At 36.7% G+C, this 26,136-nt stretch overlaps 2 long non-coding RNA genes across 3 annotated transcripts; both read left to right on the forward strand.

Moving 5' to 3' along the window:
- Positions 1–1,182: 1,182 nt before the first annotated feature.
- Positions 1,183–21,482, forward strand: LOC132304068 (uncharacterized). Its single transcript, XR_009481500.1, has 4 exons — positions 1,183–1,586; positions 2,667–2,788; positions 18,318–18,451; positions 19,597–21,482. It is a non-coding gene; the product is annotated as an uncharacterized LOC132304068 (long non-coding RNA).
- A 48-nt stretch (positions 21,483–21,530) lies between these two features.
- On the forward strand, positions 21,531–24,615 carry LOC132304881 (uncharacterized). Of its 2 annotated transcripts, XR_009481612.1 has the most exons (4): positions 21,531–21,837; positions 21,917–21,992; positions 22,902–23,023; positions 23,950–24,615. It is a non-coding gene; the product is annotated as an uncharacterized LOC132304881 (long non-coding RNA). The 2 variants fall into 2 exon arrangements; XR_009481611.1 differs by having other exon boundaries at positions 21,531–21,992.
- The last annotated feature ends 1,521 nt before the right edge of the window (positions 24,616–26,136 follow it).

Below are 26,136 nucleotides of genomic sequence, written 5' to 3' on the forward strand. Positions count from 1 at the left end.
ACTCTACTGAAACTCGAATTCATAATCTCTCCTATTAAAGTACTAGTGGTTCGGTACCACTAACTATTGGTCATGTACATGTTCTCAATTGTTCATTTGATTATTATTATAAAGTTGAACCATGGAACAAAAGGAAAGTTTCAATCAAAGGGTAGCCATATGTTTTTTAAATAGCCAATACTTTGAGTTATTGTTAATTCCACTGTTGATCAAACAAGTGAAAAATGTATAATTTGTGTGTTGCAAGAGCCAATACTCTCATATTGTTCAATCCAGTCTTTATTAAACAACTGGAAAATGCCTTAGGGCAAAATTTAATCAGTGTCATTTAGTATAGAAACTAGATGATGAAGTTCCAATTGCATGGACAAGCCAAATCAAGTAACAAATAGGAAAGCCAAAACAGTAGAGCCAAACTTTTCGAGGAAAATTTTTACACTCATTTCAACTCTATACTTGTTCTTCAAGATTCTGAAGTTCCTTTATTTTCAAATTGAAACTCCAGTAAATGAGAGGCCAATGATTTAATCCGATTATTGTAGGAATTTTATCAAGGATAGCTAACCACAATGTGAAAAATTGCTTAGAAATAGTTTAGCTTGTCTTCGTGTCAAAACCAGCCTATACGGCTTTGCACACTCTCCAGTGTTTACTATTTTCTTCAAAACACTGCGTCTTGTACAATTTAGAAGTGTTTACACATGTAAATGCCTACCCAAAGCTTATATAATAAACATTAATGGAGAGGAAATCTTTCCTGCACAAAATACTAACTAGACATCAGCAAACATAATATAATTTAATTTTAGTTTAAGCATATTCTAAGTTGTATTTAAAATTCTCCTGTTGAGTGTCAATGCCTTAGCAGTAGAAAATAGTGTCTTCTATCATTGGAAATACTTATTACCAAAATGATTTTTATTTTAACTACCAATTTTTTTTTAGCAACACTTGCTTGTTATCTTATTTGTTTAAAGTGTTTTAGTGCCAAAATTTGTGCAACACTTTTACTGTTATCAAATATATTTTTATATTCTTGTTTTAAAAAATCCATATTACAAATTTTACATTACTAAACATGTTTTCAATCTCAAATATATACAAACCACAACAATATATATATATATATATATATATATTGAATGGAAATGAAAACACAAAACAACAACGTTGCCTTCACGAGCATATTTGACTTATTTGCTTACACTTGATTTGTCCCCATTATTATTTAAGGATTTCAAATTTTCCTCCTTTTTTTTTTTTTTTTTGAATTGTTTTGTTAATATAAATCCTAAATAAAAATGAGATAAATAAATAAAAAAGGCGTTAGAAAAAGTCGACAGTTTTCAGTTGGCCCAAGAAAATTATTCGGGCTTATTCATTGGAGCGTAAATTCGGTGATCGTGGATGAAGTTCATAAATGGGGATAAAGGATCCGAGATCGGAACCGTTGGAAGTATCAATCACAGCTGTCGCGAGTCAACGGTAGATCATCTGAAGAGGCAGATTCATCAGCACCCTTGCTGCATCAAATACGATGGACCTTCCTTCCTTTGTTTCTCACTACTTCATGATTAAACCAACTGGTAAATCCTTCCTTAATTTTACCCCATTTCTCTGTATAATCTATTTGTCACGTATATATTTTGTATTTGTATATGTTGGGATTGAGCCTTGAGGTCTGATTGAGGAGGAAGTTATAAGGAAGAACACAACATTTTCCCATCTCAGGGCTATTCTGGTAATTAAAACGGAGTTTCCATTTTTAATATCATGAAAATTTTCTGCTCTTACTTTTCAATCAGTTGCTCATAATTTCTATTTTATTTGATTTTTACGCATTATTATAATGCTTTGTTATTTAAAGGGAAATATAAGGAATGAATAGGAAATTAATTGATCTCTAAATCCATAGTTATTGAAATCAAAGATGGAGATTCTTATATTCTTTTAGCAGTAGGGATTTAAAATGAATTAGATAATGGGATTCTACTTTTAAGATTTTTTTAATACTCATAATAATTAGCATTATGCCTCTAACTTGCAAAAGGATATGTAATTTTTTTTCAAATTCTCCTGACCTTAAAGTAAGAGTGAACCAAACCATACTATGCTACTTCTTGTCAAGGCCTTTTCCCTTCCTAAGGGCTATTCTAGTAAATAACACTCTTCCTTTCTTTCTTTGAATGTAACATTATCACTTTCAGTCCAGCGAATCTTGCCACGTCCACTTTATTGAAGAATTTCTTCAATTTCATAATTTCCATAAGCATTATCAATTGAGAAAAATATTTCAATTTCATAATTTCCACACGCTTTATTGAAGATAATTGAAGAAATTTTTTTAATTTCATAATTTGAAATCAATAAAGTTTATAAAAGAAGAAAAAAGAAATGAAATAAGAGAATAGTATGAGGTACTTATTGTGTTTGGTTGACTTATAAATGAAAAGAAATGAAAGATAGTAATCATATTTGGAAATTATTTTAATGAATTTATTACCATACATGTTTTTTCTATTTTTATAGATTTTGTCTTTTATAAAAATAAAGACAAATTTAAAATTAATAAAGTTTCTTTAAAAATGATAGTCTTTTGCTCTCCTGTTTCATTTTTTTTTTTTTTTTTGAAGAATAACAAATTAACTTAATATTTGTATTAATAGCTTCATAGGCAAGATGCATTTTGGCTACATTCGAGGCTTAATGTCTGATTGTGGAGGAAGATTACTTGAAACGAAGCAAGTTACAACGAACAAATCTTTTTCCCCTTCTTCAGGCTATTCCGGTAAATAACACTATTCCTTTGATTCTTTGAATGTAATGTAACATCACTTTCAGTCCAGCCAATCTTTCCGCATCCACATTCAAAACATTAATGATGAATGATGATAATAAGTGGAACCCATTCTTTTGACGCCTAGTGTAGAAATAATGAAACAACGTGTTCCTTTTTTTTTGAAAAATATCTATGGCTCACCAAATTCTAGACACCACTTACAATATTTCAATAAATTTATTTTCACCCAATTTATGTGGCGTGATAGGTAAGCTTTTATATAGATTAATTGCATAGATGGAAATTTAGAATAAATGTCTAGATTCAAAGTTTAATATTATTAAAAACTTATGTCCTTACTTATCAATCAATTACTTATAATTTCTATTTCATTTTGTTATTTAAAGGGAAATATAAGGAATGAATAGGAAATTAATTAATCTCTACATCTGTAGTTTTAGAACAAAATTTACAATCACTAAACTTGATTGGCTTGTCCAATTATGATGTATAAATGAAAAATTTATTAGATGACACTGAATTATTTGGTATTTAACTTCTAATTTAATAAAAATTAATATAAAAAATTATTTATAATATATTTATATATTCTTGTGGAACCCATTCTTCCAACAAATGGTACCAAACACGAATTGATGCCCACTTATATGGGCTAGGTTATCTTGGCCCTCTTACCTGTGGTGAAGGAATTGCATTGTCTGTTACACTGTATTTTTGTGTCGGTTTGCACTAAATCATGGAGAAATTGCGTACGAAGAGGCAAAAGTGATATATATGTATAGTTTGCACTAAATCATGGAGAAATTGCGTACGAAGAGGCAAAAGTGATATATATGTATATAAATTGCGTACGAAGAGGCAAAAGTGATGTATATGTACATATACATCACTTTTGCCTCTTCGTACGCAATTTCTCCATGATTTAGTGCAAACTATATATATATATAATTTCAAGGGGGTAACATTAAATTTTCATATATATATATATGTTCGGCTCGCAGAAAAGCGCTAGTTCCACTTTCCAGGTGAGTGGAAAGTATGAGTGGATGTCGGGCGTGCCAGGAACTGTTGTCGTTCCAAAGTGAGTATCCGAACAACTATCCAGTAGGAAATTGCAGGGATTAGGTGATTGAATGAAGGACTGGAATTACCACCTTCAAGGGTTCTTTTTGCCTTGAAAAAGGACTTTCGGACTGAACTATGGCTAGTGGAAAGGAAAGCGGTATTGAAAGTGCAGGACTTCAAAGAAAAGTGCTGGAAAGTAGGAATAATAAGTGCAAGACTTGAATTAAACATATTGAAGGTGCATTACATGAATGTAAAGATATTGAAGTGCTGTTTTGCTGTGTGATTTGAACAGGGTTTGCAAATGAAGCCTAAGTGCTCTATTTATAGAACTTTTCATGCATGCATCACCTTGGTGTGGCCACTTCAGCAGCTTCCACGTGGAATGACTCCGGACTGCTACATGTCCCATGATTCCTCATCAGTTATAAGTTCTTCCATCTCATCCATCTTCTATTGTAGCTTTCAACCATGTCCTCTTTAGTCTTTAACGAATTTGTGTCTTGGGTAGTTTCAAAGTGAATTCGCACGTGTCTTCTTTGTGACTTGGCAAGTGTCCCATGATTTTGTTCTTCTTCCTCACGCCGTCAACTCATCTTCTTAACTTCAGACACGATTTCACCAACTGCTGCCCTGTCATCCATGACCCTTGATAACTTCCCTTGATTAATGGTAGTTTCCTTATAGGTTTCCACCATTTTCAACCGATGTATTCCTGTTTAGCCAAGTGTCCCATGACTTCTAGTAGTCTTTCACTTCTGTTAGAGCCCTCCTTTCACTATACGACTCTATATATATCATGCACATATAAGGAATTTATTTGTAGACAACGTTCTCCTAGCTTTGGGTAACTTCCTTCTAGTTGAGCTTTCCTTTCTAGGCTTTGGAGTTCATGGTGCCATGACCTCCTTAATTTTAGCAACTTCTCCATCGTGGGTAGTTTATCCAACCCACTTCCTTTCCTTTTGTAGACCTCGTCCCTGATCTTATGCCGAACCTGCCATATCAATTTCACGGCATCGTGGTTTCCTCCCACTATTCTACTGACTTTACATCATGGATTATGGTCGTAGCACACTTCCTTAATTATAGCAGCTTCCCTTCAATCTTATTTCATCTAGATTTAGAACTCATGGCTTCATGGACTCCTTTTTCATGGTGATTTCTCCATCGTGGGTTAAACCTAATAAATATATATATATACTTGCAAATATATATATATTTATAGAACAAATTAAATCCCGCGTCTTGTTGAATTTTAGTAACAGAGGTTGACCTGGCTTGGGCAATTGCTGAAGTCTCCTAAAAATAAGGAGAAAATATCGTCTCCACGTCCCTTTTACGTGACTTGGTCAACTTTGATTTAAATGGAAAATACCCATTTTAATTGGGATCCTATAAAAATAGGATCTTCCAATTAATTCATCTTTAACAGAATTAATCCACCGTGACAAGTTTAATAAAGCTTGCCATATGTTGATAAATTATTGGTTGGTTAAGTCTTTGACTTGCATCCATGGTAATAATTCCATGCCACCTTCTCATCTTTTTAGGACATTATATCCCAAGTTTGGTAAGTCCTAATAGGACTTTCCATTCTCAATTGATTCTCCGTTAATATTCCAAAGGAATATTTATCAGTATTACACTCTGACATGGCAAGTTCCATGGAAACTTGCCATGTCACTATTTTTCATTAATAAGCCTCACTAACAATTCCACGTCATATCCCTATATTCTTGAACAATTAGAATACTAAGCCAATATGGTAAGCTTGTCAAATCTCGCCACTTATCTTATTTCCATTGGGCAAAATAATGGGATAAACATATGCCCCCCAAATTCCATGCCTTGTGGATCTTTATGAAAATAAGGCATGGGATTTGAATTTCGCCATCAAAATCTGACCATCATTGTTACTCACCCTTTCCATACTTAACACAATTAATCTCCTTGGTTCCTACCATATTAATTACTTCAAATCGCCAACTTCCTAAGTATCATGCGCCCCCAAATGGATTTACTTGATTCCCCATAAAAACCTCTTTACTTTCCTTTTGAATTTCAAAATTCCAACCGAATCCCCTTTGAACATGCCTTGGACTCTCGGAAGACTTAAGATAATCATTATATAAAAATGCTTATAACATGTGGCTATTCCCTCGATTCCCTCTGCAAACAAACTCTTTCTCCAAAGATTCCGTATCTCAAAGGAAATCCTATCCATTTATGGCTAAAAGCTGTCAAGCTTCCCAATCCTAGTTATTACTCCTTTTGAATTTTGAAATACCTCAACTACTCACCCTCAAGAGGTGTACCTAGATCTTAATACTTCTTTGACTGCTTCTATATATATCTCATCCATCCTCATCGTTCACCAATAACCTTCCGTCTATCTTCTTTCCTTCTTCTTCTGAAACCCTAAAGGAAAATCTCCACCCACGAAAAATTACAGATCATGGCCCCTACGAAACCTTCTAAGCCAACTACTAGCTCATCCCTGCCAACTCCTTCTATTCAAACTAAAGTGAAGACACAAAGCCATAGTCACCAAGTTCAAATACTCTTGACATCCTTAAACCCTGCCAGACTTCATCTTGATCCTTTAATTCACTTTAAAGATTCTTCAGTTGGATTGGGTCCAGTCTTCACTGATGTAGCTCTCTCTGAACTAGCCGAATTCTATCCTTCTGGTAAATCCCCTCTTCCCTTTGATTCAGATTTCCTTCTCATCTCAAAAAAGGGAAAAAAAAGTGAAGCCTTCTTTCAGCATAAGAAATTGGCCAACCTACCGTTCATCCTGGTCCTCTTGGGTGAACCGTCTTTCCAAAGACGAAAAGATTTCTTCTCAGTGGAAAAAACAAGGCATCTATGACATTATTCAAATCAGTAAGTCCTCCATTACACTTGATCCGAACCTTCTCTTTCCAGTTCTTTTCTTTTGGTCGTCAACCACTAATTCCCTCCACCTTAAATGTGGAATGATGTCCCCACTTTGAGAGATATATGCTGCATTACAGGTCTTAAGCCCCATGGAGATGATGTTAGCGCCACCCTCTTCATTGAACAATTCATTTTCCCCACCAAAACTACTGGGAGTAAGAAATTTATTTCCTCCCATCTTCCTTTCATTAAATACTGTAAGAAAATTGGCCCAATCCAAGAAGATGAACATATTGCCTTCCTGATTTGTTGGCTTCCCGGCCATTTGCTGTGTGTTCCATCCGGCGAGGTCACAAAGGACTTTGTTTAAGTGGCCGTTTCCTTAGCCAAAAATGGAGATTTGGCACTGGCTCCCCTTGTGCTTTCTCATTTATACAGAGGTCTTCACGATCTCCTTACTTCTAAGTTTTTAAGGTTCCAAGGCCCCTTCTGGTTGTTCCAAATGTGGCTTAAAGTGTACTTCCAAAATAGAACTTCACCCCTAGTCACTCCAATTGGAAAATCCCTTCTGTGCCATTCCTTGGCCACTGCAGATCCTTCTCCTTTTAGCTTTGCTGAAAACTTTGAATATTTCTACAATCAATGTGAGACTGGTAATGATGTGTTCTTTGATCCATTTACCGCTATTGGTCACATGCCATCATAGTTGGTTCCATCTCCTGGGGTGTCTACCAAAAAACATTCCGAAGATTGGAAAAATATTTGGGCTAACTTTCTGCTTGCTCGTGACCTCCATTACAGCACTGCCCAGCCTACTTTAAAGAATAGCTTCTGTGGCGTTGAGTTCTACAATCCAGCCCAGCTAGCAAGGTAAATGGGTTTTACCCAAATGATTCCTTTGCCACCCTACAAATATTACAACAGAATCTTTGATCAACGTGTTCGTCTCACAGATGCTAAACAATTTGCAGCGATTGATCAAGCCTATGCAGCTGAAAGAGCAGCGTTTAATTTCCAAGGCCATACTAACAAGCCTCAATCAACTAATGAATTTGATGTGTGGTGGTCAGCTTATATTTCCTCCACCCGAACCAGGAATCATAAGGCTGTCTGTGATTCCATACTAGCATCCTTCAAGCCTTGGTCTCCAGGTATAAATGTATCTACTGTAAATTCCATTTTCCACTTTCTTTTTTTGAAATTCGTCCACTCTCCATATATTGAGACTTAGTTAATTTCAGATGGAGAAGAAGAAGTTCTCGAAGAAAGTGAGGAGGAGGAAGGTGGAGAGAAAACCACTATAGTGACTAGCAAGATTGAGGGTGTGGCCGAAAGTGGTGATGTAAGTATTGAAAGTCTTTCCTCAAGTGATGATGAAGAGGAGGAAGAAGAAGTGGAAGAGGAAGAGGATGATACTTTATACTAGGCAAAGGGAAAAGGAAAAACCTCTCAGGTATTTCAATGTTGCCGAACTTAACCGTTCCATATTCTGGACCTTACTTATACTTCCTCTTGCAGGGACTGGCCATTGTTAAAAAAGAATTTCAACCCCAACTTTCCTCATCTGACGAAGATTCTTCTGACGCTGAAGTCGGCATTTCCAAAGGACTGACCACCACTCAATATTCCAGCAAAGCCCTCATGGTGCGTAACCCTTCTGGAAAAGTTGTTGTAAAGGCAAAAAGGAAAATCATGCCGGAACTGGAAAAAACTGAAGAATTTAAACAACCTAGAGACTCTTCAAAACACAAGAAACCAAAACCATCCAAAGAACTTGTTTTGGTAAGTCTCAAAACCTGTCCTTCTTTAATTTCATTACTTTTAAAACATTTGTAACTTTAAATTTGACCAACAGGGCTCTACTATGGGACACAACTTTATGAATATCAATTTGGATCAACAAATCACATAAGGAGATGACTTAGCCCTTTAAGCTTCAATCATGGAGAGTTTGACCCACAAAAGTGAGAAAAATCTACCCGTTCCAACTTCTACAATTGGAATGTCCATCCTTTCTAGAACTGGTGGAACTTCTACCGGCCATACTCCTTCCATCCTAGAGACAAGTCTTTATTCTTTCAAATTTTGCCTCCTTTCTTTCTTTCTTTCTAAGAGAAACTTGTTTTCACTTCAGGTCATTCCTTCCTTGTCCACCTCAACCTCCTTTATGGTGCAGAGAAGAGCCCTTCCTGCTTTGGCTGATCTTTACAAGGTGATCAAGGCGACCAAATCTTCCAGTGCTTCTACTTCAAGTGCAAGTGTCCTCACACTTCCAGAACCTTCAGATGATGCTATCATGGTGGCTAAAGAAAAGTTGCTGTCTTATCTTACCCACGATGTGGAGGATGTAGTCTCTTTCCATTCAAGTCTAGCCAGTACTATTGTGACCCTCAAAAAACATTATGAATTTCCTGAGTCCATCCAGGCTTCTTTGACCAAGCTGCAACACCAACTCCAATTCATTGTTGCCCATGTGAGCTCCAGTACTTCTATAATTTTCGAGTATGAAAAGGAGACCAAGCTCAAAGATAAGGCTCTTGAGGATTTCCAACTCTCATTAGAGTCCTACCCAGAAATCAAAGAAAAAGTTGAAAAACTTATGGCCAAGAAAGAGGAATTGAACGAGGAACTGGCTAAAATTCAAAGAGAATTGGAACAAGTGGAATGTGAAGAGTTTGAATTGGACCAAACAGCTAGTGCCCTTGTCAATGCATCTAAACCCTTAAGGAAGGAATGGGAAAAACGGGTTGATGAGTTTCCCAAATTCGAAGAGGCTAAAGCTAGAGCATTGGTTACTCTTGAAGAAGTGAAAAAAATTTGGATGGAACTTGGAGGTGTTCTTGCAGCTATTTGATCTTATTTGGTTCTCTTTGTGGTTGTTTCCAGAAAACTCATGGGTTTTTATTTTGAATAATGGTAGGAAATAAGTAGTAGATGCTTGCATGGCCAACTCTAGGTTTCAGCGGTCATTTTTGGACTTTGTAATGACATCAAGTATCTAATGGGATGATATTTTATTTCCCAATCCTTTGCATGTGCCTCTTTTACGATTTATATGAAAATTTTTTAAGTCACTGAAATTGGAAAACTCCTTCGCATATATTTACAATAAGGCATCGCCATAAAATGGCTTTCCATAACAAAGGAATTCAGAGAAATAAAAGAGACTGCCACAATGGAAATGCATGTATATACAAGCAAGATAAATAATTTCCAGTATGAACAAAACCTGGACCACGTAGCTTAGCCAGTTCCTCAATGAAGTCTTCCATATTTAGGAAATCAGCTGATCTTGGAAATTCAACTAAGTCTGTTTCCTAACTTTAGCCAATGTACATTTCCAAGTACTTAGCCACTTACTAGAATGAATCCTTCCTCCATTTTGACTTAGCTACCAGAATGACCAAAGTATGGTCAACATTCCTCCTTTCCAACTTTCTGGTAACTTGGAAAGGAGAGGTACCAGCCATATTATGTGGCCGGTTGAATGAGTGTTGTTTTCCAATCTTCATAGATGGAAGGGTGGTACTCTTTTAAGTACACCCCATTCACAGGATGCCTATGAGACCCTCTATCTATATCTGTCAATCTATAAGCCCCTTTTCTAAGGACTCGTTCTACCAAGTAAGGACCTTCCTAATTAGGAGTCCATTTTCCATACTCCAAACTTTTAACTCCAGGTGAAAATTTGACCTACCATACCAAGTCTCCTTCTACAAATGTCTTTGCCTTGACCTTCTTGTTGTATGCCCGCATGACTTTCTTCTTTTGAGCAATAATATGATTCAAAGCATTGAGACGAACTTCATCAAGGTCTTCTAATTCTGCTAACATGGCATGGTTGTAATCTGCTGGAATTAGCCTATTTTGGAAAGCCACCCTTGCAGACTTGATAGTCATCTCCATTGGAAGGACAACATCATGTCCATATGTAAGCACATATGGTGTGACGCCTGTACTTGACCTTTTTGAATATCTATAGGCCCAAAGAGCTTCATAAAGCAAGTGATGCCACTCCCTTGGATGATCCTCAATCATCTTTTCAAGAATGTTGAGAATTACTTTGTTGGAAGTTTCTGCCTGTCCATTTGCTTGGGCAAACTATGGAGTGGAACTGATCACTTATATATCACACTTAGCACAATAATCCAAGACCTTGCTCCCAACAAAGGAAAGACCTCTGTCAGTGGTAATAGTCTCTGGAATTCCAAACTTGTGTATAATGTGCTTCTTGATGAAATCAATCACTGTTGACTACTCACAGGTCTTTAATAGAATAACCTTAACCCACTTCGTGAAATAATCTGCTGTGACCATTATGTGAATATGGCCATCTGAAGATGGAGGCCTTAGTTTTCCAATAAAATCCAAAGCCTACCATTTAAATGGCCATATTTTTACTATCGGCTGCATATTAATAACTGGAACTCTTTGGATCGGGCCATGCTCTTGACATGCAATACAAGTTTTGGCAAACTCTACGCAATCTTTGAATATGCCTTTCCAATAATAACCATACCTTCTAAGGAGCCACCTCATCTTGATTCTAGCTTGATGTGCTCCGTATATTCCAAGGTGTGATTCCGCCATTACCCTCATGGACTCATCCTTTCCGAGGCATCTTAACAAAAGTCTATCTTCTTTACTCTTCTTGTAGAGGTCCCCATCAATCAGAATGTAATGTGGTGCCAAAAGCTGAATTCTCTTTTCCACTTTGGAGCTAGGCTCCTGCAAGAATTGAATAATTGGTGTTCTCCAATCATCCAAATCTAATCCATCTATATAAATACTGAAAACCTCCCATGGCTTATTGGCAGGTTTGACTCTTTCTGGCTTTTCAGATTGGAAATGACTTGCCATCTCATACCGTAACTCTACCGAAGGAAGAGTTCTTCTTTTAACTGTGATCAAAGCTTCTTCCACACCCGGTGGGACTTTCACTTGAGAGGCTAATTGAGCTAGATCATCAGCCTCCGTATTTAAATGTTTAGGCCAATATTTGAGTTGGAAATCATCAAACTGGCAAAGTAACTCTAAGGCCAAAGAGTGGAAAGGCCTCAGATGCTAGTTAAGACATCTATATTTTTCAGATAGTTGGCTAAGTATCAAGTTGGAATCTCCAATAATCTGGACCTTCTCCACCTTTAGCTCTAACAGAATCTCCAGCCCAATAATTAGTGCCTCGTACTCAGCTTGGTTATTTGTACACTTGAAATCCAAGAAGAAAGAAAATTTGGTTTTCCTTCTTTTCGGAGAAATGATGACTATTCCAGCTCCACCTCCATCATAAATGCTTGATCCATCAAACATGAGAGTCCAAGGTGTGTAGTCAAGGTAGAGATTATCTACCTCATCACATATTTCTGAATCTATCTTAGTGGATGGATGATCTGCTAGAAATTCTGCTACCGCCCTTTCTTTGACTGCCTTTTGTCGAATATACTTGAAGGAAAACTCCAGTAAGGCCAATGACCACTTTCAAATACATCCAGTGATCAAAGGCCTTGAAAGTATATACTTAATCAAATCTATTTAAGAAATGATATATACGGCCATTGGCAACATATAGGTTCTTAACTTCATAGCCACATAGTATAAAGAAAGGCATAACTTTTCAATGGAAGTATGCCTACATTCCACTAGAGTGAGCACCCTACTTAGATAATAGATGGCTTGCTTTTTCCCCCATTCATTGTTCTGAGCTAATAGAGTTCTAATGGACTCATTGGAGGCCGATAAGTATAATATTAAAGGCTGCTTCTTGATTGGAGGCATTAACACTGGAGGGTTGGCCAGGTAGCTTTTCAAACCTTCAAAGGCTTGCTGGTGCTGTTCTGTCCACTTGAATTCCTCAGAATCCTTCAAGCTCAGCAATGGGGAGAAAGCATGAGTCTTTCGAGCATGGTTGGCAATAAACCTCCTTAAATATCCAACCTGGCCGAGGAATCGCTGCAACTCTTTCTTGGTGGACGGTGGCTTTGCTTCAATAATTGCCTTTGCTTTATTTTAATCTATCCCAATACCCTTTTGGTAGACAAAGAAACCTAGGAAATTTCCAACTGAAACCCCAAAAGCACACTTCAAAGGATTCATCTTCAACTTGTGCTGCCTCATCCTTTCAAAAGCCATCTTCAAATTGTGGAGATGTTGATCTTTAACTGAGGACTTGATGACCACATCATCAATGTAGACTTCCAAGAAATGGCCAATCATGTCATGGAATATGGCATTCATGGCTCTTTGATATGTTGCTCCAGCATTCTTCAGCCCAAATGGCATGACAACCCATTCAAAGGTTCCAATGGAACCTGGACATCTGAAGGCTGTCTTGGCAATATCTTCCTCTGCAATGTAAATCTGGTTGTACCCAGAATGTCCATCCATGAATGAAAGAATTTCATTCTTGGCAGCAGAATCTACTAACTGGTCAGCAACAAACATGGGATACTCATCTTTTAGAATTGCAAGATTGATATTCCGGAAATCCACACATACCCTTAGCTTGCCATTTTTTTTAATAACTGGAACTATATTGGAAATCCAGTCAACATACCTGGCGGTTCTTATAAAACCAGCCTTGTGTAGCCTTTCTATCTCTTCTTTGACCTTTAGAACAACTTCTTGGGACATCCTTCTTGGAGGCCGTTTGAAAGGCTTGAAACCTTCCTTAATTGGCAACTTATGCTCTACCAGCTCTCTGGAAAGACTTGGCATTTCCTCATAGGTCCATACAAAGCAATCTTTGTATTCTTCAAGTAAGGAAATCAATTCTTCTCTAAAGGTTGGTTCCAAAAGCTTACTAATGTAGGTATGCCGAAGGTCTTGTTCTGTTCCAAGATTAAATTCTAAAAATGGATATTGTACTTCGGCCTTCAGATTGTCTAACTGCATTGGCTCCACCTTCAAGTCTGTCAGCTGGATAACATCCAACTTGTTTTCAGTATCTTTCATAATCTCCAAAACATTGGTTAAAAATGAAGTACCAGCAACAGTAGCCCTTTCCAACTGTAGTTCGGCAAGATATGCTTTGAACCTAGCAAGGCAGCAATTAACCGCCTGGCCAAGTATTCTATTTTCTTTAGGTTTCTCTTCCATAAAAACTTTTGTTTGAGATGTATTACTGAACACCGGCCTTGGATAAAATTGTTGGCCTTGGTGTTTCTTGGAAAAGCTCCCTTACATCTTCTTTCGTAAAAGTCCTTCTCATGGTGGCCTTCCTTGGACGGCCCTTGCTATCCTTTCCAATAAATCTGATTGGAACAAATTCTTCACTATATAACTCAGCATCTGCATGGCAAACCCTTGCCACAAATGGCCGGCTATCAGCTTCCACCACTTTTACCTCATTTCCATCCCAAAATATTAGCATTTGATGGAGCGAAGATGGAATGCAAAAATTTGGGTGAATCTATTCGCGGCCTAAAAGCAAATTATAGGCCGATGTAGACTCAATAATAAAGAAGGCTGTGATGGACATTCTATCTCTTACCGTTAACTCCAATGGTAGGATTCCTTGTGTCTTCACTATTCCTCCCGTGAATCCACTAATGGACACATTAGTTGGAATGATATCTTCAGGAGACTTTCCAAGCATACGCATAACATTGACTGGAACAACATTTAACACCGAACCATTGTCCACCAGAACTCTTGCCAAGGGCCTCCCTTCCACTAGCACCTTAATGTACAAAGGTTTGAGCTGCTGAGTCATGCTGTATGGTGGCTTTTCCAACACAATTTTCCTTGGCCTCGTGGGGCAGTTCTTTTCAATCACAATCCCCTTTAATTTTTGGAGATGCTCAGTTTCATCTTCAAAGACCTCCTCTATATGAATACCATTTTTTGGTTCCATAATGGTTAGCCTAGAACTAGACTGTCCAAGACTTTCCATGGGAGGACTTGTATCTACTATATCTTCTTCCATTGAATTGGGCTGATTTGGCTGAGGCTCAAAAAATAAAGGAAGAACCACTACCATATTGCAAGTAAATTCACCTGGAAGGCTCCCAAAATAGATTTTCTTGCGCCTACTGGAACTGCTGGGAATTTCCAAATCTGTTTTATTTTTCGTAGGAGGATTGTCTGTAGTCAAGGAATTTCCAACCTCTGAATCAAGATTTAGCAAATCATTAGGATCTCTCTCATTTCCTCTAGCTTGAAGTTCTGATAAGTCTGACGGCTTAGTAGTCTTCTTTGACCAGCTGGACCAGCCATGGTTTTTCTCCCATAGCCTTCTTCTATCAGCCCTCTTCCTTTGCTGCCTTCGCTTTTGTGTGCGGGTCATATAGGAATCATCATGGATAGGGAACTTGGGATGATCAAGCCTCTCCCACCTGTTACTTTGCAAGATGGGAGGCTTAACCATTCTTGGTCGGAGACGCTCATTCTCCCTTCTAACCCATACCTCCGAGGCCATTTTTGGCTTGGAATGCCTGTCACCTTCAGAATCTCTGTCTTGCCATCTATTATTTTTAAACTTTCTGTTAGGAGGACGAGAACCTGGCTGATAGGAAATTCTATTCCTTTCCAAATTCTTTGGAAGGATTTCAGATTTCCTCTCTGCTGCCTTTTTTTCTGGATGAACCCGGCTTTCCTTCTCTGGAATGGTTACAGTAACTGTGTTTTCCACCTTTTGGAAAGTCAGCCGATCATGAACCTTCCTTTCTGACCCCGGTCACTATTGGAGGGCTTTTCATTCTGCTTTTCTTTTGGAAAGTCTTTACGGCAACCTTCATTCTGAACTTTACACTTGGGGCAACAACCTTGTTGGATTAAAGCAATCTGGGCCTCTCGGAGTTGCCTCTCCAACTCAGCTACTATCTTCTCCATAGATGTTACTGCCTATGGAATTTCCAACCTTCCACTGGTTGCTGGATTTACCAAGTCCACCTCCTTTTTGGAATGCTTCGAAACTATGGAAGCAACGTTTGTTGCAACAACCTTGGGGAAAGGATTTCCATCAACACCCATGACTTCTGATTTTTCTGGAAACTTCAAACGGCCATCTTCGATTGCCTTTTGCACAATGTTGCGGAAGATAACACAATTATTAGTAGAATGCTTCCACGAATTTTGGAACTTGCAATACTCCTTCTCGGCCATTTTTGAAGCTGACGGCATCTTATGGCCCGCTGTGAAAATTAGTTGCTTGTCAGCCATGAGCAAATCAAAGATTTGCATGGCTTTAGAAATGTCAAAAGAGTAACTTCTGGAAGAGTCTGTCCCCTTCCACTTGGAACCAGAGGCGTCCTGCAAGTAGGCCATGGCTAATTTTGGTTTTGTCAAGGCCTTACAAGTATATGCCTTCTTTATGTTGAGCTTGGCTACATTTACTTCAAACTCCCCTTTAGTTTCAGTGGTATACACCTCATAGTTAGGATCACGATAGTAGGTGCCCTTGGAAGAGTTCTTCCTATCTTGCTCCTCACGAATGAGCTCTTCATACTTAGCCACTTTGCCAGCCAAGTCGAACAAGTCATGGAACTGTACACCTTCAAACTTCTTGCGAAGTTCAAATCCTAGGCCGTTCACAATCATCTTCATATATTCTTCCGGTGGCAAAGACAAATTACATTTGAACTTGGCCCGCCTGAATCTGGAAAGGAAGCTTATCACAGATTCTCCAGGTAGTTGATGAAGTCTGGAAAGGTCTGCCATGGACACTTCAAGCTCAGCTCTATAGAACTGAGTATGGAATAAATCCTCAAATTGCTGCCAACTTTTAATGGAGTTAGCTGGTAAGTTAGAATACCACCTGAAAGTATACCTAGTCAGTGTATTTGGAAATAAGCGTACCTTTAGCCTTGGATTGGCTGCTGCTTCTCCACACTGAACAGTGAACTGACTGATATGTTCTAAAGTAGACTGTTCGCCCTCTCCATTGAATGTTGCAAACTCTGGAATTCTGAAATTCCTTGGAAATTCAACTTCATCAATGAACTCTGGATAGGGCTTTCTGTAAGTTGGCCTTCCACCCTTTCGAGTTAGGCTAAATTCCTGCTGAAGTAATTCTGCAAATTGACTTCTATCAAGTGCCATAGGTTATGGAGGGTTGTTGTCTGGCCAACCTTGAGGTTGATTGGCCACCTGATGCCCCCCACCCGCCATAAGTAGGGGGTTGGCATCTGCATAATTGTTCCTACCACGGTTCCTTCCTCCTTGGTCAAGAAGTGGCTCCCTTGGAAAAGGTTGCCCCCCAACCGCTATTGGAATGACCATAGGTGGTGGCCTTGCTGGAACAAGTGTGGTTAGCTGAATGTTCACAGGTGGAACATTTTGTTGTGCTTGAGGGTTGTGGTATGGCCATGGTTGGCCAGGCTGATCATGCCAAGTCTGTTGTGGAAATGCCATATGTGGAAGATTCTGAACTTGCTGGATGGTTGGCATGGGCGCAGCTTGTGGAACAGTCATTTGTACCACTGGAGCAGTCACAGGTGCAGTTGGAATATAAGTCTGTGCCATTGGAAGGGACTGCACCAGCTGCTGAGTTGGAGGGAGTGGCCCTGCATGTTGCTGAGAGGAACTTCCTTCAACAAATATGGCCGGCCTACTCGTTTGGAAGGCCGACTGTTGAGACCCTTCAGAGTTGTTTGGCCGAGGGGCCAATCCCTGGTTTAAGCTTTTAAGGGTTTGTTCCAACATGGACTCGAACCTTCGAGAGATTTGGTCCACCATTTCTGCTAAATTCCGCTCTTAAGAAATAACAGCTTTAGATTGGTTTTGAGCAACTCTGGTTAAGTCTTGAGCGACTTTAGCTTGGTCTTGCGCAAACCTATTTTGCTGCATTGCCATCATGCGGATGTTGTCCATGATGGGTCCATTTGCCATTGTTTGAGCAAATTTTTCCAAGCCTGAAGAAGTTGGACAAGGAAGGAGATAAAGAAAAGAAGTAACAGATGCCACCTGTTAGTGTCGTGACAAGGCTTATTCTAATAATGGAAGCTCATAAAAAATCCCAACACCTAATTAAGCCTTTTGGGACTTAATTGGTCTCTAATATCATTCAGGTACCTAATAATCTCTCTCTATGTGTCCACATGTGAAGTTCTATATTAACGACAATTAAAAACGTTGTATTATATCGATAATAGTCTCAAAGTGGAATTGGCCTGGCAGCCCTTGCTCAATTTTGGTGAAATTGATCATAGATCTCTAAATGAATGCTTGCTTTCATTTCCTAATGGCTATGCTTTGGTTGAGTGGTATTTTTGGTTGCTTAACCAATTTTAATTTGGTTTCATAGATTTTGTTACTGTTACTACTGTCTTGATTGTTGAAGCTCTAAGGGTTGGGTGCTACCTGTGGACTTTGTGTTGGTGTCACTATTCGTTGGTGTCTGTAATGTTTGTGAATTATACATATATATAATTGTGGTGTACAAATAAAAAAGAAAAATTTTAATTTAGAAAGTGGTGGGACCTACCACTTATCTTTAAGTGGCATGAAGGCCACATATGGCCTCCCAGATCCCCTCTCTCTCCCGTAATCCTCCCTCTCCCTCTTTTGTTCTTCATTTTTCTTTTTCTTTTGTATCAAAAACTAAAGTTTCAATTAATCTCTCGTTTCTTAGAGTTTTTGGGAGCTGTTTGCGGCAAAACGGAGAGCACGGCGAGATCTAAGTGTGAGTACAAGCAATTTCAGTTTTGGTCTCCCCTAGGATTTCGAGTTTTGAGGCCCATTTTGAGGGATTTTCTACAAATTGAGGTAGGGGTGTTCTAATTTATATTTTCTTTGATCTTTTGTGAGTTTTCCCTTTTAATTTGATCCTAAGCATGTTTGATTTTAACAATTTTGCCTATGTTGTTGTGATTGTATGTAATTAAGGTGATGGATGTATTATATGTATTAATTGAACCAATGATTATGGTTATATACTTGGTGGTGAAGACACATGCTCAGTATTGACATTTTAAGTGCCCCATGATTTTTAATTGTTAAGAAAAGTGATGTTTAAATTATGAAAATAAATGTTAGGATTTCCCTTAATAATGTGATCATGATGTAGATGGAATGCATGGGATTTATTGTAAATTTTTCTTGAGAAATTGCCATGATGCTAGATATATGATGTGTATCTCTATGTGTGTTTTGTGTAAATAATATATGTGTGCATAATTCGTTGATTGGATATGGAAAGCATGCTTTTGTGATTATGTCCTTGTTTAATATGTGTAATTGTAGAATTTTTGTTAACTTAGAGCATGCTATAAATTTATGAGAAAATTCTTCTTTAGTATAGAATGTTGTTAAGGTTTGATGATATGAAAATTATGGTAAATTGTGAAGCATGAAGCATTCATGCATTCATTGGGAAAGAAAAAGGGGAAAAATATTTTTTTTTAAAAACCAATGAAATTGTTTTGGGGAAAAGTTTTTGAAAAGTATTTGTGAAAACCCGGACGCCTAGGATGCACTTAGTGGTCCGTGGTGTTAATGTGGTCTAGAGAGGGGACTAGGGAGAGACCCCAGTGTGGTTGAGCTAGCCAGGCCGGATGCGACGCTTTGGAGGTGCCTTGTGGTCATGGATGGTTAACCAATCCCCCTTTAGTGATGCCTTGGAGGTGCCTTGGGTCGGATTACATTAACGGTTTGGAAGTTGAAACGGTATGGTTTCGGAAACGAGGAGTGACATTACATGGCATGGCACATCATTGGCATACGTGATGCATTTGGTAATTGGTTAAGATATGTATGTTTGTTGATGAAACAGTGGTTTTACTTGACTCCCGAGATATGATCCCGATCTCTTGCTTTCTATTCTCTATGTGGATTCACGGGGTCATAAGAGGTATGTCTTAGACACTTCATACTGAGTAATTTGTTCACCCCTTATATTTAACATTTTTCAGGACACGGACGGGAAGTGGCAGAAGACGCTCCTCCACAGGGTTCGATGGGTTAGTAGACTGTTTTGACATACTTTGTAGCTATGATTTCATTTTTTTATTATTTATTTATTTATTTTTATTATTATTATTTTTATAAACTTTGAGATGACACGTATAATATGGACTGACATAGGAAAGGATAATAGTGCCCTTAGTTGACCTCGGGTTTGGGTAAGGACCCGGTTAACGATTCGGACCCTCGGGTTCGGGTCGTTACAGTGTCACTTGGATGGTGCTCTTTAGTTAATTGCCTTTTGTGTTGTTACCGGATGATGTTGTTGCTCTTCATTTGTATTATGCTAATTTAGCAGATCTGATGTATACCACATAGTATACTATTATGCTACTACACAGTTGTATATATATATTGACATAAATTATACAAAGCAGTTGTCATTGTTCACGTCAAATGCAGTTAATTCAATATTTTATTCAATGCATTTGCAACTTCCAATTCTTATAATGTTTTTCGTGTCAAATTCCAATTTCCAAGTGTTAATTCTATTATTATTATTACTTCTTTTTTTTCTTTTTCTTGTTTTAATAAAAAATGGATGTACATGTTTTTTTTTTTTTTAGTTGGTACTTTACACACACATGACTATTGAAACTCGAATTCATAATCTCTCCTTATAAAGTACTAGTGGTTCGGTACCGCTGACTATTGGTCATGTGCATGTTCTCATTGGTTCATTTGATTATTATTATAAAGTTTGACCATGGAACAAAAGGAAAGTTTCAATCAAAGGGTAGCCATATGTTTTTTAAATAGCCAATACTTTGTGTTATTGTTAATTCCACTGTTGATCAAACAAGTGAAAAATGTATAATTTGTGTGTTGCAAGAGCCAATACTCTCATATTGTTCAATCCAGTCTTTTTCAAACAACTGGAAAATGCCTTAGGGCAAAATTTAATCAGTGTCATTTAGTATAGAAACTAGATGATGAAGTTCCAATTGCATAGACAAGCCAAATCAAGTAACAAACAGGAAAGCCAAAACAGTAGAGCCAAACTTTTCAAGGAAAATTTTTACACTCATTTCAACTCTATACTTGTTCTTCAAGATTCTGAAGTCCCTTTATTTTCAAATTGAAACTCAAGTAAATGAGAGGCCAATGATTTAATCCGATTATTGTAGGGATTTTATCAAGGATAGCTAACCACAATGTGAAAAATTGTTTAGAAATAGTTTAGCTTGTCTTCGTGTCAAAACCAGCCCATACCGCTTTGCACACTCTCCGGTGTTTACTATTTTCTTCCAAACACTGCGTCTTGTACAATTTAGAAGTGTTTACACATGTAAATGCCTACCCAAAGCTTATATAATAAACATTAATGGAGAGGAAATCTTTCCTGCACAAAATACTAACTAGACATCAGCAAACATAATATAATTTAATTTTAGTTTAAGCATATTCTAATTTGTATTTAAAATTCTCCTGTTGAGTGTCAATGCCTTAGCAGTAGAAAATAGTGTCTTCTATCATTGAGAATACTTATTACCAAAATGATTTTTATTTTAACTACCAAATTTTTTTTAGCAACACTTGCTTGTTATCTGATTTGTTTAAAGTGTTTTAGTGCCAAAATTTGTGCAGCACTTTTACTGTTATCAAATATATTTTTATATTCTTGTTTTAAAAAATCCATATTACAAATTTTACATTACTAAACATGTTTTCAATCTCAAATGTATACAAACCACAACAATATATATATATATATATATATATATATATATATAGAATGGAAATGAAAACGCAAAACAACAACGTTGCCTTCACGAGCATATTTGACTTATTTGCTTGCACTTGATTTGTCTCCATTATTATTTAAGGATTTCAAATTTTCCTCCTCTTTTTTTTTTTTTTTTTTTTTTTTTGAATTGTTTTGTTAATATAAATCCTAAATAAAAATGAGATAAATAAATAAAAAAGGCGTTAGAAAAAGTCGACAGTTTTCAGTTGGCCCAAGAAAATTATTAGGGCTTATTCATTGGAGCGTAAATTCGGTGATCATGGATGAAGTTCTTAAATGGGGATAAAGGATCCGAGATCGGAACCGTTGGAAGCATCAATCACAGCTGTCGCGAGTCAACGGTAGATCATCTGAAGAGGCAGATTCATCAGCACCCTTGCTGCATCAAATACGATGGACCTTCCTTCCTTTGTTTCTCACTACTTCTTGATTAAACCAACTGGTAAATCCTTCCTTAATTTTACCCCATTTCTTTGTATAATCTATTTGTCACGTATATATTTTGTATTTGTATATGTTAGGATTGAGCCTTGAGGTCTGATTGAGGAGGAAGTTATAAAAAAGAACACAACATTTTCCCATCTCAGGGCTATTCTGGTAATTAAAACCTTTGTTTCCATTTTTAATATCATGAAATTTTTCTGCCCTTACTTTTCAATCAGTTGCTCATAATTTCTATTTTATTTGATTTTTACTAATGCTTTGTTATTTAAAGGGAAATATAAGGAATGAATAGGAAATTAATTGATCTCTAAATCCATAGTTATTGAAATCAAAGATGGAGATTCTTATATTCTTTTAGCAGTAGGGATTTAAAATGAATTTGATAATGGGATTCTACTTTTCAAGATTTTTTTAATACTCATAATAATTAGCATTATGCCTCTAACTTGCAAAAGGATATGTAATTTTTTTTCAAATAACATATCAAGGCCTTTATTTCCATACTATGCTACTACTTGTGAAGGCCTTTTCCCTTCCTAAGGGCTATTCTAGTAAATAACACTCTTCCTTTCTTTCTTTGAATGTAACATTATCACTTTCAGTCCAGCGAATCTTGCCACGTCCACTTTATTGAAGAATTTATTCAATTTCATAATTTCCATAAGCATTATCAATTGAGAAAAATATTTCAATTTCATAATTTCCACACGCTTTATTGAAGATAATTGAAGAAAATTTTTTAATTTCATAACTTGAAATTAATAAAGTTTATAAGAGAAGAAAAAAGAAATGAAATAAGAGAATAGTATGAGGTACTTATTGTGTTTGGTTGACTTATAAATGAAAAGAAATGAAAGATAGTAATCATATTTGGAAATTATTTTAATGAATTTATTACCATACATGTTTTTTCTATTTTTATAGATTTTGTCTTTTATAAAAATAAAGACAAATTTAAAATTAATAAAGTTTCTTTAAAAATGATAGTCTTTTGCTCTCCTGTTTCATTTTTTTTTTTTTTTTTTGAAGAATAACAAATTAACTTAATATTTGTACTAATAGCTTCATAGGCAAGATGCATTTTGGCTACATTCGAGGCTTAATGTCTGATTGTGGAGGAAGATTACTTGAGACGAAGCAAGTTACAAGGAACAAATCTTTTTCCCCTTCTTCAGGCTATTCCGGTAAATAACACTATTCCTTTGATTCTTTGAATGTAATGTAACATCACTTTCAGTCCAGCCAATCTTTCCACATCCAGATTCAAAACATTAATGATGAATGATGATAATAAGTGCAACCCATTCTTTTGACACCTAGTGTAGAAATAATGAAACAACATGTTCTTTCTTTTTGAAAAATATCTATGCCTCACCAAATTCTAGACACCACTTACAATATTTCAATAAATTTATTTTCACCCAATTTATGTGGTGTGATAGGTAAGCTTTTATATAGATTAATTGCTTAGATGGAAATTTAGAATAAATGTCTAGATTCAAAGTTTAATATTATGAAAAACTTATGTCCTTTCTTTTCAATCAATTACTTATAATTTCTATTTTATTTTGTTATTTAAAAGGAAATATAAGGAATGAATAGGAAATTAATTAATCTCTACATCTGTAGTTTTAGAACAAAATTTACAATCACTAAACTTGATTGGCTTGTCCAATTATGATGTATAAATGAAAAATTTATTAGATGACACTGAATTATTTGGTATTTAACTTCTAATTTAATAAAAATTAATATAAAAAATTATTTATAATATATTAATATATTCTTGTGGAACCCATTCTTTCAACAAATGGTACCAAACACGTAGTGATGCCCACTTATATGGGCTAGGTTGTCTTGGCCCTCTTACCTGTGGTGAAGGAATTGCTTTGTCTGTTACACTGTATTTTTGTGTCGGTGTGCACTAAATCATGGAGAAATTGCGTACGAAGAGGCAAAAGTGATATATATGTATGTATATATATATATATATATATATATATATATATATATATATATATATATATATATATAATTTCAAGGGGGTAGCATTAAATTTTCATAGATATATATGTTCGGCTCACGGAAAAGCGCTAGTTCCACTTTTCAGGTGAGTGGAAAGTAGGAGTGGATGTTGGGCATGCCAGAAACTGTTGTCGTTCCAAAGTGAGTATCCGAACAACTATTCAGTAGGAAATTGCAGGGATCAGGCGATTGAATGAAGGACTGGAATTACCACCTTCAAGGGTTCTTTTTGCCTTGAAAAAGGACTTTCGGACTGAATTATGACTAGTGGAAAGGAAAGCGGTATTGAAAGTGCAGGAGTTCAAAGTAAAGTGCTGGAAAGTAGGAATAATAAGTGCATGACTTGAATTAAACATATTGAAGGTGCATTACATGATGTAAAGATATTGAAGTGCTGTTTTGCTGTGTGATTTGAACAGGGTTTGCAAATGAAGCCTAAGTGCTCTATTTATAGAACTTTCCATGCATGCATCAACTTGGTGTGGCCACTTCAGCAGCTTCCACGTGGAATGACTCCGAACTGCCCCATGTCCCATGATTCCTCATCAGTTATAACTTCTTCCATCTCATCCATCTTCTGTTGTAGATTTCAACCACGTCCTCTTTTAGTCTTCAACGAATTTGTGTCTTGGGTAGTTTCAAAGTGAATTCCCACGTGTCCTCTTTGTGACTTGGCAAGTGTCCCATAATTTTGTTCTTCTTCCTCACGCCGTCAACTTCTCTCCTTAACTTCAGACACGATTTCACCAACTGCAGCCCTGTCACCGATGACCCTTGATAACTTCCCTTGATTAGTGGTAGTTTCCTTATAGGTTTCCACCACTTTCAACCGATGTATTCCTGTTTAGCCAAGTGTCCCATGACTTCTAGTAGTCTTTCACTTCTGTTAGAACCCTCCTTTCACTATACGACTCCATATATATCATGCACATATAAGGAAGGTATTTGTAGACCATGTTCTCCTAGCTTTGGGTAACTTCCTTCTAGTTGAGCTTTCCTTTCTAGGCTTTGGAGTTCATGGTGCCATGACCTCCTTAATTTAAGCAACTTCTCCATCGTGGGTAGTTTATCCAACCCACTTCCTTTCCTTCTGTAGACCACGTCCCTGATCCTATGCCGAACCTGCCATATCAATTTCACGGCATCGTGGTTTCCTCCCACCATTCTACTGACTTTACATCATGGATTATGGTCGTAGCACACTTCCTTAATTATAGCAGCTTCCCTTCAACCTTACTTCATCTAGATTTAGAACTCATGGCTTTATGGACTCCTTTTTTCATGGTGATTTCTCCATCGTGGGTTAAACCTAATAAATATATATATATATACTTGCAAATATATATATATATATATATTTATAGAAACAAATTAAATCCCACATCTTGCTGAATTTTAGTAACAGAGGTTGACCTGGCTTGGGCAATTGCTGAAGTCTCCTAAAAATAAGGAGAAAATATCGTCTCCACGTCCCTTTTACGTGACGGTATCCTATAAAAATAGGATCTTCCAATTAATTTATCTTTAACAGAATTAATCCACTGTGCCAAGTTTAATAAAGCTCGCCATATGTTGATAAATTATTGGTTGGTTGAGTCTTTGACTTGCATCCATGGTAATAATTCCATGCCACCTTCTCATCTTTTTAGGACATTATATCCCAAGTTTGGTAAGTCCTAATAGGATTCTCCAATCTCATTTGATTCCCCGTTAATATTCCAAAGGAATATTTATCAAAATAACACTCTGACATGGCAAGTTCCATGGAAACTTGTCATGTCACTATTTTTTCATTAATAAGCCTCACTAACAATTCCACGTCACATCCCCTTATTCTTGAACAATTAGAATACTAAGCCAATATGGTAAGCTTGTCAAATCTCGCCACTTATCTTCTTTCCATTGGGCAAAATAATGGGATAAACAATATATTTAAAAAAAAAAAAAAATACAATTGTATGATACTAAGAAAAGTGAGAGTGAGTGGGGAAATACAATAGTTTCAAAGATTGAAATTGAAAGTCACTAAAACTTGCCCACTCGAATCATCTTTTTAAAATTGAACATGTGTGTTTTATATCTTATATACATGTAGGATTATATCAATTTATTAAATACTGTACTATTTTATAGTGCGGTGAAAACTTTGTGAACGAGATTATATAAGTTCCATGTCATGTCATGTAAGTTCCATGAAACAAGTCTGAGAAAGTGACAGGGCCTGTGGAAATTATGAAATTGAAGAATTCATTTATTCAATACTCACTGATTG

Source organism: Cornus florida, unplaced genomic scaffold (assembly GCF_030987335.1).
Source record: "Cornus florida cultivar Cherokee Brave unplaced genomic scaffold, ASM3098733v1 CherokeeBrave_3.0.0_Hap2_Chr01, whole genome shotgun sequence".
NCBI lineage: Eukaryota > Viridiplantae > Streptophyta > Magnoliopsida > Cornales > Cornaceae > Cornus > Cornus florida.